Consider the following 12460-nt stretch of genomic DNA (forward strand, 5'->3'; position numbering starts at 1 on the left):
AAATACATCCGAAGGACACTATATCTTGCAAACAGCCTACAATTAGATAACAACACTTTCGTACTGGCGAGCACAACCCCATCGAAGTAAAAACCATAATCGACGTAAGCACCACAACCCTTTCTATCCTTTTCAAAACGAAGCACAGTTTAGTATTTTGCTCCGTCTAAATTTGGACTTGAATTTTTACAAGAGGTAAAATGACATAAATGCCCCGAGTGAGGTTCGAACTCACGACCTCGAGATTATGAGACTCGCGCGCTGCCTACTGCGCTATCGAGGCGACCACTGTTATTGAACGCTATAACCAAATGGAACCAAGTGTCTTCCTTGAAACGCAAGTAAATCGAGCTTGCCAGGAGTCGAACCTGGAATCTCCTGATCCGTAGTCAGGCGCGTTATCCATTGCGCCACAAACCCACGTTAAACTACGAACATTACTAAATTTAAGAAATAACTATTTGTTTTCGACAGAAAGTGATCAGGTTTGAATCATGTCTTTACTAGTGAAATCATGTTTTTAAGCCTTTAACATGAATTGGATTTATTATTACTGTTCATACGATTTTCAGTGAATTGTTGATAAGGAGAAGAAAACAGCCCGGTTAGCTCAGACGGTAGATCGCGGGACTTTAATCCTGAGGTCGAGTGTTCAAGTCCCTCATCGGGCGTGAAACGTAGGTTGTGTACTAGATATGTGGTGATGTTCGATACGGTATAATTATCCTGTAATTGGATGGTGCAGATAAACTGAGATAATCTGACTTTACATAAAAAACGTTAACAAGGAAAAATATGCCGACGAGGTGACCGAGCGGTTAAGGTGATGGACTGCTAATCCATTGTGCATTGCACGCATGGGTTCGAATCCCATCCTCGTCGAAAGGAATAGTTAAGGATATTGGCAACTGTAACGCACTCCAATTGCTATGCAGTAATCAGGGGTTTCGGCATATCAATGTAGAAACTTAGTGTTCAAGCCACGGTATGATATTCATCAAGGTTCTATGGTGTAATGGTTAGCACTTCAGACTCTGACTCTGACAATCTGAGTTCAAATCTCAGTAGGACCTATTTTAACAGATGGCGAGATCGTTGCAAGAAAGGCCAGTCAAGACTTTTTCCCACAGTGCAACCCTTTCATTTAGAGTTTATGCATTGCGTTGCTGATGGATTAGGGTACTTGGTTATGATGAGTTTTTCTACAACAGTACATTATTACGCCAGGCTGTCGGAGGGTGCTGTACATGTTCGTTGCAAATCGTTATTTCTTCAAGTCATCGCCATTTCCACTTCAAAGTATGTCTGTTTGCATCCATCCCCAAATACATCCGAAGGACACTATATCTTGCAAACAGCCTACAATTAGATAACAACACTTTCGTACTGGCGAGCACAACCCCATCGAAGTAAAAACCATAATCGACGTAAACACCACAACCCTTTCTATCCTTTTCAAAACGAAGCACAGTTTAGTATTTTGCTCCGTCTAAATTTGGACTTGAATTTTTACAAGAGGTAAAATGACATAAACGCCCCGAGTGAGGTTCGAACTCACGACCTCGAGATTATGAGACTCGCGCGCTGCCTAATGCGCTATCGAGGCGACCACTGTTATTGAACGCTATAACCAAATGGAACCAAGTGTCTTCCTTGAAACGCAAGTAAATCGAGCTTGCCAGGAGTCGAACCTGGAATCTCCTGATCCGTAGTCAGGCGCGTTATCAATTGCGCCACAAACCCACGTTAAACTACGAACATTACTAAATTTTAGAAATAACTATTTGTTTTGGACAGAAAGTGATCAGGTTTGAATCATGTCTTTACTAGTGAAGTCATGTTTTTAAGCCTTTAACATGAATTGGATTTATTATTACTGTTCATACGATTTTCAGTGAATTGTTGATAAGGAGATTAAAACAGCCCGGTTAGCTCAGACGGTAGAGCGCAAGACTTTTAATCCTGAGGTCGAGGGTTCAAGTCCCTCATCGGGCGTGAAACGTAGGTTGTGTACTAAATATGTGGTAATGTTCGATACGGTATAATTATCCTGTAATTGGCTGGTGCAGATAAACTGAGATAATCTGACTTTACATGAAGAACGTTAGCAAGGAAAAAAATGCCGACGAGGTGACCGAGCGGTTAAGGTGATGGACTGCTAATCCATTGTGCATTGCACGCATGGGTTCGAATCCCATCCTCGTCGAAAGGAATAGTTAATGATATTGGCAACTGTAACGCACTCCAATTGCTATGCAGTAATCAGGGGTTTTGGCATATCAATGTAGAAACTTAGTGTTCAAGCCACGGTATGATATTCATCAAGGTTCTATGGTGTAATGGTTAGCACTTCAGACTCTGACTCTGACAATCTGAGTTCAAATCTCAGTAGGACCTATTTTAACAGATGGCGAGATCGTTGCAAGAAAGGCCAGTCAAGACTTTTTCCCACAGTGCAACCCTTTCATTTAGAGTTTATGCATTGCGTTGCTGATGGATTAGGGTACTTGGTTATGATGAGTTTTTCTACAACAGTACATTATTACGCCAGGCTGTCGGAGGGTGCTGTACATGTTCGTTGCAAATCGTTATTTCTTCAAGTCATCGCCATTGCCACTTCAAAGTATGTCTGTTTGCATCCATCCCCAAATACATCCGAAGGACACTATATCTTGCAAACAGCCTACAATTAGATAACAACACTTTCGTACTGGCGAGCACAACCCCATCGAAGTAAAAACCATAATCGACGTAAACACCACAACCCTTTCTATCCTTTTCAAAACGAAGCACAGTTTAGTATTTTGCTCCGTCTAAATTTGGACTTGAATTTTTACAAGAGGTAAAATGACATAAATGCCCCGAGTGAGGTTCGAACTCACGACCTCGAGATTATGAGACTCGCGCGCTGCCTACTGCGCTATCGAGGCGACCACTGTTATTGAACGCTATAACCAAATGGAACCAAGTGGCTTCCTTGAAACGCAAGTAAATCGAGCTTGCCAGGAGTCGAACCTGGAATCTCCTGATCCGTAGTCAGGCGCGTTATCCATTGCGCCACAAACCCACGTTAAACTACGAACATTACTAAATTTAAGAAACAACTATTTGTTTTGGACAGAAAGTGATCAGGTTTGAATCATGTCTTTACTAGTGAAGTCATGTTTTTAAGCCTTTAACATGAATTGGATTTATTATTACTGTTCATATGATTTTCATTGAATTGTTGATAAGGAGATTAAAACAGCCCGGTTAGCTCAGACGGTAGAGCGCGGGACTTTTAATCCTGAGGTCGAGGGTTCAAGTCCCTCATCGGGCGTGAAACGTAGGTTGTGTACTAGATATGTGGTGATGTTCGATACGGTATAATTATCCTGTAATTGGCTGGTGCAGATAAACTGAGATAATCTGACTTTACATGAAAAACGTTAGCAAGGAAAAAAATGCCGACGAGGTGACCGAGCGGTTAAGGTGATGGACTGCTAATCCATTGTGCATTGCACGCATGGGTTCGAATCCCATCCTCGTCGAAAGGAATAGTTAAGGATATTGGCAACTGTAACGCACTCCAATTGCTATGCAGTAATCAGGGGTTTCGGCATATCAATGTAGAAACTTAGTGTTCAAGCCACGGTATGATATTCATCAAGGTTCTATGGTGTAATGGTTAGCACTTCAGACTCTGACTCTGACAATCTGAGTTCAAATTTCAGTAGGACCTATTTTAACAGATGGCGAGATCGTTGCAAGAAAGGCCAGTCAAGACTTTTTCCCACAGTGCAACCCTTTCATTTAGAGTTTATGCATTGCGTTGCTGATGGATTAGGGTACTTGGTTATGATGAGTTTTTCTACAACAGTACATTATTACGCCAGGCTGTCGGAGGGTGCTGTACATGTTCGTTGCAAATCGTTATTTCTTCAAGTCATCGCCATTTCCACTTCAAAGTATGTCTGTTTGCATCCATCCCCAAATACATCCGAAGGACACTATATCTTGCAAACAGCCTACAATTAGATAACAACACTTTCGTACTGGCGAGCACAACCCCATCGAAGTAAAAACCATAATCGACGTAAACACCACAACCCTTTCTATCCTTTTCAAAACGAAGCACAGTTTAGTATTTTGCTCCGTCTAAATTTGGTTTTGAATTTTTACAAGAGGTAAAATGACATAAATGCCCCGAGTGAGGTTCGAACTCACGACCTCGAGATTATGAGACTCGCGCGCTGCCTACTGCGCTATCGAGGCGACCACTGTTATTGAACGCTATAACCAAATGGAACCAAGTGGCTTCCTTGAAACGCAAGTAAATCGAGCTTGCCAGGAGTCGAACCTGGAATCTCCTTATCCGTAGTCAGGCGCGTTATCCATTGCGCCACAAACCCACGTTAAACTACGAACATTACTAAATTTAAGAAATAACTATTTGTTTTCGACAGAAAGTGATCAGGTTTGAATCATGTCTTTACTAGTGAAGTCATGTTTTTAAGCCTTTAACATGAATTGGATTTATTATTACTGTTCATACGATTTTCAGTGAATTGTTGATAAGGAGATTAAAACAGCCCGGTTAGCTCAGACGGTAGAGCGCGGGACTTTTAATCCTGAGGTCGAGGGTTCAAGTCCCTCATCGGGCGTGAAACGTAGGTTGTGTACTAGATATGTGGTGATGTTCGATACGGTATAATTATCCTGTAATTGGATGGTGCAGATAAACTGAGATAATCTGACTTTACATAAAAAACGTTAGCAAGGAAAAAAATGCCGATGAGGTGACCGAGCGGTTAAGGTGATGGACTGCTGATCCATTGTGCATTGCACGCATGGGTTCGAATCCCATCCTTGTCGAAAGGAATAGTTAAGGATATTGGCAACTGTAACGCACTCCAATTGCTATGCAGTAATCAGGGGTTTCGGCATATCAATGTAGAAACTTAGTGTTCAAGCCACGGTATGATATTCATCAAGGTTCTATGGTGTAATGGTTAGCACTTCAGACTCTGACTCTGACAATCTGAGTTCAAATTTCAGTAGGACCTATTTTAACAGATGGCGAGATCGTTGCAAGAAAGGCCAGTCAAGACTTTTTCCCACAGTGCAACCCTTTCATTTAGAGTTTATGCATTGCGTTGCTGATGGATTAGGGTACTTGGTTATGATGAGTTTTTCTACAACAGTACATTATTACGCCAGGCTGTCGGAGGGTGCTGTACATGTTCGTTGCAAATCGTTATTTCTTCAAGTCATCGCCATTTCCACTTCAAAGTATGTCTGTTTGCATCCATCCCCAAATACATCCGAAGGACACTATATCTTGCAAACAGCCTACAATTAGATAACAACACTTTCGTACTGGCGAGCACAACCCCATCGAAGTAAAAACCATAATCGACGTAAACACCACAACCCTTTCTATCCTTTTCAAAACGAAGCACAATTTAGTATTTTGCTCCGTCTAAATTTGGTTTTGAATTTTTACAAGAGGTCAAATGACATAAATGCCCCGAGTGAGGTTCGAACTCACGACCTCGAGATTATGAGACTCGCGCGCTGCCTACTGCGCTATCGAGGCGACCATTGTTATTGAACGCTTTAACCAAATGGAACCAAGTGTCTTCCTTGAAACGCAAGTAAATCGAGCTTGCCAGGAGTCGAACCTGGAATCTCCTGATCCGTAGTCAGGCGCGTTATCAATTGCGCCACAAACCCACGTTAAACTACGAACATTACTAAATTTAAGAAATAACTATTTGTTTTCGACAGAAAGTGATCAGGTTTGAATCATGTCTTTACTAGTGAAGTCATGTTTTTAAGCCTTTAACATGAATTGGATTTATTATTACTGTTCATACGATTTTCAGTGGATTGTTGATAAGGAGATTAAAACAGCCCGGTTAGCTCAGACGGTAGAGCGCGGGACTTTTAATCCTGAGGTCGAGGGTTCAAGTCCCTCATCGGGCGTGAAACGTAGGTTGTGTACTAGATATGTGGTGATGTTCGATACGGTATAATTATACTGTAATTGGATGGTGCAGATAAACTGAGATAATCTGACTTTACATGAAGAACGTTAGCAAGGAAAAAAATGCCGACGAGGTGACCGAGCGGTTAAGGTGATGGACTGCTAATCCATTGTGCATTGCACGCATGGGTTCGAATCCCATCCTCGTCGAAAGGAATAGTTAAGGATATTGGCAACTGTAACGCACTCCAATTGCTATGCAGTAATCAGGGGTTTCGGCATATCAATGTAGAAACTTAGTGTTCAAGCCACGGTATGATATTCATCAAGGTTCTATGGTGTAATGGTTAGCACTTCAGACTCTGACTCTGACAATCTGAGTTCAAATTTCAGTAGGACCTATTTTAACAGATGGCGAGATCATTGCAAGAAAGGCCAGTCAAGACTTTTTCCCACAGTGCAACCCTTTCATTTAGAGTTTATGCATTGCGTTGCTGATGGATAAGGGTACTTGGTTATGATGAGTTTTTCTACAACAGTACATTATTACGCCAGGCTGTCGGAGGGTGCTGTACATGTTCGTTGCAAATCGTTATTTCTTCAAGTCATCGCCATTTCCACTTCAAAGTATGTCTGTTTGCATCCATCCCCAAATACATCCGAAGGACACTATATCTTGCAAACAGCCTACAATTAGATAACAACACTTTCGTACTGGCGAGCACAACCCCATCGAAGTAAAAACCATAATCGACGTAAACACCACAACCCTTTCTATCCTTTTCAAAACGAAGCACAATTTAGTATTTTGCTCCGTCTAAATTTGGTTTTGAATTTTTACAAGAGGTAAAATGACATAAATGCCCCGAGTGAGGTTCGAACTCACGACCTCGAGATTATGAGACTCGCGCGCTGCCTACTGCGCTATCGAGGCGACCACTGTTATTGAACGCTTTAACCAAATGGAACCAAGTGTCTCCCTTGAAACGCAAGTAAATCGAGCTTGCCAGGAGTCGAACCTGGAATCTCCTGATCCGTAGTCAGGCGCGTTATCAATTGCGCCACAAACCCACGTTAAACTACGAACATTACTAAATTTAAGAAATAACTATTTGTTTTCGACAGAAAGTGATCAGGTTTGAATCATGTCTTTACTAGTGAAGTCATGTTTTTAAGCCTTTAACATGAATTGGATTTATTATTACTGTTCATACGATTTTCAGTGAATTGTTGATAAGGAGATTAAAACAGCCCGGTTAGCTCAGACGGTAGAGCGCGGGACTTTTAATCCTGAGGTCGAGGGTTCAAGTCCCTCATCGGGCGTGAAACGTAGGTTGTGTACTAGATATGTGGTGATGTTCGATACGGTATAATTATCCTGTAATTGGATGGTGCAGATAAACTGAGATAATCTGACTTTACATGAATAACGTTAGCAAGGCGACGAGGTGACCGAGCGGTTAAGGTGATGGACTGCTAATCCATTGTGCATTGCACGCATGGGTTCGAATCCCATCCTCGTCGAAAGGAATAGTTAAGGATATTGGCAACTGTAACGCACTCCAATTGCTATGCAGTAATCAGGGGTTTCGGCATATCAATGTAGAAACTTAGTGTTCAAGCCACGGTATGATATTCATCAAGGTTCTATGGTGTAATGGTTAGCACTTCAGACTCTGACTTTGACAATCTGAGTTCAAATCTCAGTAGGACCTATTTTAACAGATGGCGAGATCGTTGCAAGAAAGGCCAGTCAAGACTTTTTCCCACAGTGCAACCCTTTCATTTAGAGTTTATGCATTGCGTTGCTGATGGATTAGGGTACTTGGTTATGATGAGTTTTTCTACAACAGTACATTATTACGCCAGGCTGTCGGAGGGTGCTGTACATGTTCGTTGCAAATCGTTATTTCTTCAAGTCATCGCCATTGCCACTTCAAAGTATGTCTGTTTGCATCCATCCCCAAATACATCCGAAGGACACTATATCTTGCAAACAGCCTACAATTAGATAACAACACTTTCGTACTGGCGAGCACAACCCCATCGAAGTAAAAACCATAATCGACGTAAGCACCACAACCCTTTCTATCCTTTTCAAAACGAAGCACAGTTTAGTATTTTGCTCCGTCTAAATTTGGACTTGAATTTTTACAAGAGGTAAAATGACATAAATGCCCCGAGTGAGGTTCGAACTCACGACCTCGAGATTATGAGACTCGCGCGCTGCCTACTGCGCTATCGAGGCGACCACTGTTATTGAACGCTATAACCAAATGGAACCAAGTGTCTTCCTTGAAACGCAAGTAAATCGAGCTTGCCAGGAGTCGAACCTGGAATCTCCTGATCCGTAGTCAGGCGCGTTATCCATTGCGCCACAAACCCACGTTAAACTACGAACATTACTAAATTTATGAAATAACTATTTGTTTTCGACAGAAAGTGATCAGGTTTAATCATGTCTTTACTAGTGAAATCATGTTTTTAAGCCTTTAACATGAATTGGATTTATTATTACTGTTCATACGATTTTCAGTGAATTTTTGATAAGGAGAAGAAAACAGCCCGGTTAGCTCAGACGGTAGATCGCGGGACTTTAATCCTGAGGTCGAGTGTTCAAGTCCCTCATCGGGCGTGAAACGTAGGTTGTGTACTAGATATGTGGTGATGTTCGATACGGTATAATTATCCTGTAATTGGATGGTGCAGATAAACTGAGATAATCTGACTTTACATAAAAAACGTTAACAAGGAAAAATATGCCGACGAGGTGACCGAGCGGTTAAGGTGATGGACTGCTAATCCATTGTGCATTGCACGCATGGGTTCGAATCCCATCCTCGTCGAAAGGAATAGTTAAGGATATTGGAAACTGTAACGCACTCCAATTGCTATGCAGTAATCAGGGGTTTCGGCATATCAATGTAGAAACTTAGTGTTCAAGCCACGGTATGATATTCATCAAGGTTCTATGGTGTAATGGTTAGCACTTCAGACTCTGACTCTGACAATCTGAGTTCAAATCTCAGTAGGACCTATTTTAACAGATGGCGAGATCGTTGCAAGAAAGGCCAGTCAAGACTTTATCCCACAGTGCAACCCTTTCATTTAGAGTTTATGCATTGCGTTGCTGATGGATTAGGGTACTTGGTTATGATGAGTTTTTCTACAACAGTACATTATTACGCCAGGCTGTCGGAGGGTGCTGTACATGTTCGTTGCAAATCGTTATTTCTTCAAGTCATCGCCATTGCCACTTCAAAGTATGTCTGTTTGCATCCATCCCCAAATACATCCGAAGGACACTATATCTTGCAAACAGCCTACAATTAGATAACAACACTTTCGTACTGGCGAGCACAACCCCATCGAAGTAAAAACCATAATCGACGTAAACACCACAACCCTTTCTATCCTTTTCAAAACGAAGCACAGTTTAGTATTTTGCTCCGTCTAAATTTGGACTTGAATTTTTACAAGAGGTAAAATGACATAAATGCCACGAGTGAGGTTCGAACTCACGACCTCGAGATTATGAGACTCGCGAGGTGCCTACTCCGCTATCGAGGCGACCATTGTTATTGAACGCTATAACCAAATGGAACCAAGTGTCTTCCTTGAAACGCAAGTAAATCGAGCTTGCCAGGAGTCGAACCTGGAATCTCCTGATCCGTAGTCAGGCGAGTTATCAATTGCGCCACAAACCCACGTTAAACTACGAACATTACTAAATTTAAGAAATAACTATTTGTATTCGACAGAAAGTGATCAGGTTTGAATCATGTCTTTACTAGTGAAGTCATGTTTTTAAGCCTTTAACATGAATTGGATTTATTATTACTGTTCATACGATTTTCATTGAATTGTTGATAAGGAGATTAAAACAGCCCGGTTAGCTCAGACGGTAGACCGCGGGACTTTTAATCCTGAGGTCGAGGGTTCAAGTCCCTCATCGGGCGTGAAACGTAGGTTGTGTACTAGATATGTGGTGATGTTCGATACGGTATAATTATCCTGTAATTGGATGGTGCAGATAAACTGAGATAATCTGACTTTACATGAAAAACGTTAGCAAGGAAAAAAATGCCGATGAGGTGACCGAGCGGTTAAGGTGATGGACTGCTGATCCATTGTGCATTGCACGCATGGGTTCGAATCCCATCCTTGTCGAAAGGAATAGTTAAGGATATTGGCAACTGTAACGCACTCCAATTGCTATGCAGTAATCAGGGGTTTCGGCATATCAATGTAGAAACTTAGTGTTCAAGCCACGGTATGATATTCATCAAGGTTCTATGGTGTAATGGTTAGCACTTCAGACTCTGACTCTGACAATCTGAGTTCAAATTTCAGTAGGACCTATTTTAACAGATGGCGAGATCGTTGCAAGAAAGGCCAGTCAAGACTTTTTCCCACAGTGCAACCCTTTCATTTAGAGTTTATGCATTGCGTTGCTGATGGATTAGGGTACTTGGTTATGATGAGTTTTTCTACAACAGTACATTATTACGCCAGGCTGTCGGAGGGTGCTGTACATGTTCGTTGCAAATCGTTATTTCTTCAAGTCATCGCCATTTCCACTTCAAAGTATGTCTGTTTGCATCCATCCCCAAATACATCCGAAGGACACTATATCTTGCAAACAGCCTACAATTAGATAACAACACTTTCGTACTGGCGAGCACAACCCCATCGAAGTAAAAACCATAATCGACGTAAACACCACAACCCTTTCTATCCTTTTCAAAACGAAGCACAATTTAGTATTTTGCTCCGTCTAAATTTGGTTTTGAATTTTTACAAGAGGTCAAATGACATAAATGCCCCGAGTGAGGTTCGAACTCACGACCTCGAGATTATGAGACTCGCGCGCTGCCTACTGCGCTATCGAGGCGACCACTGTTATTGAACGCTTTAACCAAATGGAACCAAGTGTCTTCCTTGAAACGCAAGTAAATCGAGCTTGCCAGGAGTCGAACCTGGAATCTCCTGATCCGTAGTCAGGCGCGTTATCAATTGCGCCACAAACCCACGTTAAACTACGAACATTACTAAATTTAAGAAATAACTATTTGTTTTCGACAGAAAGTGATCAGGTTTGAATCATGTCTTTACTAGTGAAGTCATGTTTTTAAGCCTTTAACATGAATTGGATTTATTATTACTGTTCATACGATTTTCAGTGGATTGTTGATAAGGAGATTAAAACAGCCCGGTTAGCTCAGACGGTAGAGCGCGGGACTTTTAATCCTGAGGTCGAGGGTTCAAGTCCCTCATCGGGCGTGAAACGTAGGTTGTGTACTAGATATGTGGTGATGTTCGATACGGTATAATTATACTGTAATTGGATGGTGCAGATAAACTGAGATAATCTGACTTTACATGAAGAACGTTAGCAAGGAAAAAAATGCCGACGAGGTGACCGAGCGGTTAAGGTGATGGACTGCTAATCCATTGTGCATTGCACGCATGGGTTCGAATCCCATCCTCATCGAAAGGAATAGTTAAGGATATTGGCAACTGTAACGCACTCCAATTGCTATGCAGTAATCAGGGGTTTCGGCATATCAATGTAGAAACTTAGTGTTCAAGCCACGGTATGATATTCATCAAGGTTCTATGGTGTAATGGTTAGCACTTCAGACTCTGACTCTGACAATCTGAGTTCAAATTTCAGTAGGACCTATTTTAACAGATGGCGAGATCGTTGCAAGAAAGGCCAGTCAAGACTTTTTCCCACAGTGCAACCCTTTCATTTAGAGTTTATGCATTGCGTTGCTGATGGATAAGGGTACTTGGTTATGATGAGTTTTTCTACAACAGTACATTATTACGCCAGGCTGTCGGAGGGTGCTGTACATGTTCGTTGCAAATCGTTATTTCTTCAAGTCATCGCCATTTCCACTTCAAAGTATGTCTGTTTGCATCCATCCCCAAATACATCCGAAGGACACTATATCTTGCAAACAGCCTACAATTAGATAACAACACTTTCGTACTGGCGAGCACAACCCCATCGAAGTAAAAACCATAATCGACGTAAACACCACAACCCTTTCTATCCTTTTCAAAACGAAGCACAATTTAGTATTTTGCTCCGTCTAAATTTGGTTTTGAATTTTTACAAGAGGTAAAATGACATAAATGCCCCGAGTGAGGTTCGAACTCACGACCTCGAGATTATGAGACTCGCGCGCTGCCTACTGCGCTATCGAGGCGACCACTGTTCTTGAACGCTTTAACCAAATGGAACCAAGTGTCTTCCTTGAAACGCAAGTAAATCGAGCTTGCCAGGAGTCGAACCTGGAATCTCCTGATCCGTAGTCAGGCGCGTTATCAATTGCGCCACAAACCCACGTTAAACTACGAACATTACTAAATTTAAGAAATAACTATTTGTTTTCGACAGAAAGTGATCAGGTTTGAATCATGTCTTTACTAGTGAAGTCATGTTTTTAAGCCTTTAACATGAATTGGATTTATTATTACTGT

At 41.7% G+C, this 12460-nt stretch overlaps 40 non-coding genes across 40 annotated transcripts; 23 read left to right on the top strand and 17 right to left on the bottom strand.

The window, feature by feature from the left end:
- Positions 1 to 210: 210 nt before the first annotated feature.
- On the bottom strand, positions 211 to 283 carry Trnam-cau. Its single transcript has one exon. It is a non-coding gene; the product is annotated as a tRNA-Met (tRNA).
- A 64-nt stretch (positions 284 to 347) lies between these two features.
- Trnar-acg lies at positions 348 to 420 on the bottom strand. Its single transcript has one exon. It is a non-coding gene; the product is annotated as a tRNA-Arg (tRNA).
- A 380-nt stretch (positions 421 to 800) lies between these two features.
- On the top strand, positions 801 to 882 carry Trnas-gcu. The gene has a single exon. It is a non-coding gene; the product is annotated as a tRNA-Ser (tRNA).
- A 119-nt stretch (positions 883 to 1001) lies between these two features.
- On the top strand, positions 1002 to 1073 carry Trnaq-cug. The gene has a single exon. It is a non-coding gene; the product is annotated as a tRNA-Gln (tRNA).
- A 460-nt stretch (positions 1074 to 1533) lies between these two features.
- On the bottom strand, positions 1534 to 1606 carry Trnam-cau. Its single transcript has one exon. It is a non-coding gene; the product is annotated as a tRNA-Met (tRNA).
- Positions 1607 to 1670: 64 nt separating this feature from the next.
- Trnar-acg lies at positions 1671 to 1743 on the bottom strand. Its single transcript has one exon. It is a non-coding gene; the product is annotated as a tRNA-Arg (tRNA).
- A 381-nt stretch (positions 1744 to 2124) lies between these two features.
- On the top strand, positions 2125 to 2206 carry Trnas-gcu. Its single transcript has one exon. It is a non-coding gene; the product is annotated as a tRNA-Ser (tRNA).
- Positions 2207 to 2325: 119 nt separating this feature from the next.
- Positions 2326 to 2397, top strand: Trnaq-cug. The gene has a single exon. It is a non-coding gene; the product is annotated as a tRNA-Gln (tRNA).
- Positions 2398 to 2857: 460 nt separating this feature from the next.
- Positions 2858 to 2930, bottom strand: Trnam-cau. The gene has a single exon. It is a non-coding gene; the product is annotated as a tRNA-Met (tRNA).
- Positions 2931 to 2994: 64 nt separating this feature from the next.
- Positions 2995 to 3067, bottom strand: Trnar-acg. The gene has a single exon. It is a non-coding gene; the product is annotated as a tRNA-Arg (tRNA).
- A 179-nt stretch (positions 3068 to 3246) lies between these two features.
- On the top strand, positions 3247 to 3319 carry Trnak-uuu. The gene has a single exon. It is a non-coding gene; the product is annotated as a tRNA-Lys (tRNA).
- Positions 3320 to 3448: 129 nt separating this feature from the next.
- Trnas-gcu lies at positions 3449 to 3530 on the top strand. Its single transcript has one exon. It is a non-coding gene; the product is annotated as a tRNA-Ser (tRNA).
- A 119-nt stretch (positions 3531 to 3649) lies between these two features.
- Positions 3650 to 3721, top strand: Trnaq-cug. Its single transcript has one exon. It is a non-coding gene; the product is annotated as a tRNA-Gln (tRNA).
- A 460-nt stretch (positions 3722 to 4181) lies between these two features.
- Positions 4182 to 4254, bottom strand: Trnam-cau. The gene has a single exon. It is a non-coding gene; the product is annotated as a tRNA-Met (tRNA).
- A 316-nt stretch (positions 4255 to 4570) lies between these two features.
- Positions 4571 to 4643, top strand: Trnak-uuu. Its single transcript has one exon. It is a non-coding gene; the product is annotated as a tRNA-Lys (tRNA).
- A 129-nt stretch (positions 4644 to 4772) lies between these two features.
- Trnas-gcu lies at positions 4773 to 4854 on the top strand. Its single transcript has one exon. It is a non-coding gene; the product is annotated as a tRNA-Ser (tRNA).
- A 119-nt stretch (positions 4855 to 4973) lies between these two features.
- Trnaq-cug lies at positions 4974 to 5045 on the top strand. The gene has a single exon. It is a non-coding gene; the product is annotated as a tRNA-Gln (tRNA).
- Positions 5046 to 5505: 460 nt separating this feature from the next.
- Positions 5506 to 5578, bottom strand: Trnam-cau. Its single transcript has one exon. It is a non-coding gene; the product is annotated as a tRNA-Met (tRNA).
- Positions 5579 to 5642: 64 nt separating this feature from the next.
- On the bottom strand, positions 5643 to 5715 carry Trnar-acg. Its single transcript has one exon. It is a non-coding gene; the product is annotated as a tRNA-Arg (tRNA).
- A 179-nt stretch (positions 5716 to 5894) lies between these two features.
- On the top strand, positions 5895 to 5967 carry Trnak-uuu. Its single transcript has one exon. It is a non-coding gene; the product is annotated as a tRNA-Lys (tRNA).
- Positions 5968 to 6096: 129 nt separating this feature from the next.
- Positions 6097 to 6178, top strand: Trnas-gcu. The gene has a single exon. It is a non-coding gene; the product is annotated as a tRNA-Ser (tRNA).
- A 119-nt stretch (positions 6179 to 6297) lies between these two features.
- Trnaq-cug lies at positions 6298 to 6369 on the top strand. The gene has a single exon. It is a non-coding gene; the product is annotated as a tRNA-Gln (tRNA).
- A 460-nt stretch (positions 6370 to 6829) lies between these two features.
- On the bottom strand, positions 6830 to 6902 carry Trnam-cau. Its single transcript has one exon. It is a non-coding gene; the product is annotated as a tRNA-Met (tRNA).
- Positions 6903 to 6966: 64 nt separating this feature from the next.
- Positions 6967 to 7039, bottom strand: Trnar-acg. Its single transcript has one exon. It is a non-coding gene; the product is annotated as a tRNA-Arg (tRNA).
- A 179-nt stretch (positions 7040 to 7218) lies between these two features.
- Trnak-uuu lies at positions 7219 to 7291 on the top strand. Its single transcript has one exon. It is a non-coding gene; the product is annotated as a tRNA-Lys (tRNA).
- Positions 7292 to 7410: 119 nt separating this feature from the next.
- On the top strand, positions 7411 to 7492 carry Trnas-gcu. The gene has a single exon. It is a non-coding gene; the product is annotated as a tRNA-Ser (tRNA).
- Positions 7493 to 7611: 119 nt separating this feature from the next.
- Trnaq-cug lies at positions 7612 to 7683 on the top strand. The gene has a single exon. It is a non-coding gene; the product is annotated as a tRNA-Gln (tRNA).
- Positions 7684 to 8143: 460 nt separating this feature from the next.
- On the bottom strand, positions 8144 to 8216 carry Trnam-cau. Its single transcript has one exon. It is a non-coding gene; the product is annotated as a tRNA-Met (tRNA).
- A 64-nt stretch (positions 8217 to 8280) lies between these two features.
- On the bottom strand, positions 8281 to 8353 carry Trnar-acg. Its single transcript has one exon. It is a non-coding gene; the product is annotated as a tRNA-Arg (tRNA).
- Positions 8354 to 8732: 379 nt separating this feature from the next.
- Trnas-gcu lies at positions 8733 to 8814 on the top strand. The gene has a single exon. It is a non-coding gene; the product is annotated as a tRNA-Ser (tRNA).
- Positions 8815 to 8933: 119 nt separating this feature from the next.
- Positions 8934 to 9005, top strand: Trnaq-cug. The gene has a single exon. It is a non-coding gene; the product is annotated as a tRNA-Gln (tRNA).
- Positions 9006 to 10056: 1051 nt separating this feature from the next.
- Positions 10057 to 10138, top strand: Trnas-gcu. Its single transcript has one exon. It is a non-coding gene; the product is annotated as a tRNA-Ser (tRNA).
- A 119-nt stretch (positions 10139 to 10257) lies between these two features.
- Trnaq-cug lies at positions 10258 to 10329 on the top strand. Its single transcript has one exon. It is a non-coding gene; the product is annotated as a tRNA-Gln (tRNA).
- A 460-nt stretch (positions 10330 to 10789) lies between these two features.
- On the bottom strand, positions 10790 to 10862 carry Trnam-cau. The gene has a single exon. It is a non-coding gene; the product is annotated as a tRNA-Met (tRNA).
- A 64-nt stretch (positions 10863 to 10926) lies between these two features.
- On the bottom strand, positions 10927 to 10999 carry Trnar-acg. The gene has a single exon. It is a non-coding gene; the product is annotated as a tRNA-Arg (tRNA).
- A 179-nt stretch (positions 11000 to 11178) lies between these two features.
- On the top strand, positions 11179 to 11251 carry Trnak-uuu. The gene has a single exon. It is a non-coding gene; the product is annotated as a tRNA-Lys (tRNA).
- A 129-nt stretch (positions 11252 to 11380) lies between these two features.
- On the top strand, positions 11381 to 11462 carry Trnas-gcu. The gene has a single exon. It is a non-coding gene; the product is annotated as a tRNA-Ser (tRNA).
- Positions 11463 to 11581: 119 nt separating this feature from the next.
- Trnaq-cug lies at positions 11582 to 11653 on the top strand. The gene has a single exon. It is a non-coding gene; the product is annotated as a tRNA-Gln (tRNA).
- Positions 11654 to 12113: 460 nt separating this feature from the next.
- Trnam-cau lies at positions 12114 to 12186 on the bottom strand. Its single transcript has one exon. It is a non-coding gene; the product is annotated as a tRNA-Met (tRNA).
- Positions 12187 to 12250: 64 nt separating this feature from the next.
- Trnar-acg lies at positions 12251 to 12323 on the bottom strand. The gene has a single exon. It is a non-coding gene; the product is annotated as a tRNA-Arg (tRNA).
- Positions 12324 to 12460: the final 137 nt, after the last annotated feature.

The sequence above is a fragment of the Daphnia pulicaria genome, chromosome 7 (assembly GCF_021234035.1).
Source record: "Daphnia pulicaria isolate SC F1-1A chromosome 7, SC_F0-13Bv2, whole genome shotgun sequence".
Classification (NCBI taxonomy): Eukaryota; Metazoa; Arthropoda; class Branchiopoda; order Diplostraca; family Daphniidae; genus Daphnia; species Daphnia pulicaria.